We start from the raw sequence: 2,330 nt of genomic DNA, 5'->3' as shown, positions 1-2,330 counted from the left end.
GTTTACTTAAGTAATTGTTTAGAATTCAAAAATATAGAGATGTGGCAGTACGGTTAAAGGGTTAATATGATTGATATGGTAGTATTAACAACAAGGGCATCATTTCTTTCATGGAAGCTCATCCGAAGAGAACCAAGAAGTTAAGCGTGCTGGGGCGGGAGTAGTGTGAGGATGGGTGACCAACCGGGAAGTTTGACTACAAGTGCAATTTGACCTAATAGTAGGTGTACTAAGTGTAAGTGTGATTGTGAAAGATTAACAAATAAAAAAGAATAAGAAGAAAATTAGAAAAAAAATATTTTAAAAAAAAACATAATTTGAATCTTTTTTCAAAAAAAATTTGAAATTTTTGAAATACTATGCCGACGGTATAACCGTCGCAAACAATCTGTGCCGACGACGATCTGTCAGGCCGACGGTGATCGAGCGATCCCCCGACGAACTATCACGACGACGCTACGCCGGCGGTCACCGTCGGCATGACCTATGCCGATGGCCTTCTTTGTTGTGCCGACGGCGGCGGCCGTCGGCAGCTGAAACTCTCCCGTAGTGCCACTCGACTTGGACGTGGCCGTCACGAAGGTCAAGAACGCGCCCTACCCATGAAAGACTGCTCGAGGCGCTCTTTGCTTGTGGTTGCTGCACTACCAGTGTACTTTCACTTACATTTGATAGCAGACGAAGGACGACGTCTCCATAGAAAACTGAGTGGTCAGGGTCCCTTCTCAGATCATATGCACTTACGATATCGTCGCATTCGACCTCCCAACATGTGGACGCCGCCTTGAACCACGACACTTTCACCATGTGGTCTTCGGAAGTTTGGCTTTTGACGAAACCAATGCGCCTTGTTGATCCACACACGAGGTCATCTCCAGTACCATCTACTGCGGCGGCATCGATGAAATCATCACCGGCAGCCGAGTTGTCAACAACATACTGCCCAGGAAAAAAATGAGTTCGTTCGTGAAACTCAAGGGGTTGATGACCGTCGACCGTGCCCCATGTTGTCGCGTGCCGTCCTGCCACAAGACGTCGACTGAAGTGTTGGTGTTGCCGACAGTCATGGTGGGTGGTGGCGCCGTCGACTGTGAACTTGTGTATTGTTGCTCGTCATGGTCGTCATTTTCTTGTGTATTAATAAGAAAGCAACAGTCGGCTAAACCCCACGCGCAATCGGCATCGGAGCAGAAATAAGTCAGATCGTCAGGGTTCTGGTAGGCCGGAGGGGCGAGCTCTTGGAGAAGTCGTTGCTCGATGCCATGTTCGGCCGAAGCGATCCAGCAGACAAGGACGCCGGCCATCTCCACTTTGGTCACCTTCCCTTCTTGGCGGACCGGCTTCCATTGGCCGTTTAACCACTGCGCGTCTATGAAGATATCCGACGAGTGACGGGTGACGACGACGGGTGCCCCGGGGTAGAAGGCGGTGTTCGTCTGGGGGCGGTAGTTACGGTCCTTTGCCAGTTCTATCTTCTTCCACTCTGCATCCGTGACCCTGCAGACCGCGCCGTCGTCGAACAATACGTCGATGTCCAGGGATACTTCGACCACCCGGCCCAGCCACTGCCCAGACACAACATAGTCGCCAGGGCTAAGCGCCCGGACGCGCCGCACGCCGGCCGTCGGCACGCCCATTACAACCTTTGTCGGTTGGGAGCGGTACATTCAGCCCGGACGACGTCGAGCATTGTGGTGACACCAGTTACCACACCGATCTGGCCACCCTTATCAGACGCCGACCCGACGATCTGCCCGACGTAGAGAGTGCTCCTGTCCATGACGGCCATGTCATCAGCCTTCTTCATCACCAGTGATCCGTCGATGCGGAGCACCGTGAACGTGTCAGCGTCGTCCCCGGTCACTACCCCAGAAAGGGAAATTCCTGACGGCCAATTTCCGTCAGTAATAACTAAAAACCCGTCAGGAATGCTCATTCGTGACGACAGCCGTCAGGAATCAGCCGTCGGGAATAAGGTGTCAGGAAAGATGACTGTTCCACGACGGTGGCAAGCTAAGGAAAGAATATTCCTGACGGAGTTTCCTGACGACCCACAGGAGCAACGGAAGCAGAGGTTCCTGACGGCCGAACCGTCGCGAAAGCCCGTCAGGGACAAGAGCCGTCAGGAATATACATCTAACCCTGACGCTCAAGGAGAACCCTCAGGAATGTCTTGCCGTCAGAAAAAAAGAGTTCCTGACAAGGCTCTCCGTCAAGAAAGCACCTGCGTGGAGTGCGCGAAACGAACGTCAGGGATCTGAGAAAGACGTCAGGGATGGGCGTCAGCAGTGTTGCTGAAACATTTCCCAAATAGAGCCGAAAATTCAGTT

At 52.1% G+C, this 2,330-nt stretch overlaps 1 pseudogene; it reads right to left on the bottom strand.

Moving 5' to 3' along the window:
* Positions 1-468: 468 nt before the first annotated feature.
* Positions 469-1,789, bottom strand: LOC139834177 (probable ubiquitin-conjugating enzyme E2 23; annotated as a pseudogene).
* Positions 1,790-2,330: the final 541 nt, after the last annotated feature.

The sequence above is a fragment of the Lolium perenne genome, chromosome 1 (genome assembly GCF_019359855.2).
Source record: "Lolium perenne isolate Kyuss_39 chromosome 1, Kyuss_2.0, whole genome shotgun sequence".
Taxonomy (NCBI): Eukaryota; Viridiplantae; Streptophyta; class Magnoliopsida; order Poales; family Poaceae; genus Lolium; species Lolium perenne.
The sequence above is the reverse complement of the archived record's forward strand: the minus strand, read 5'-3'. Positions and strand labels throughout refer to the sequence as shown.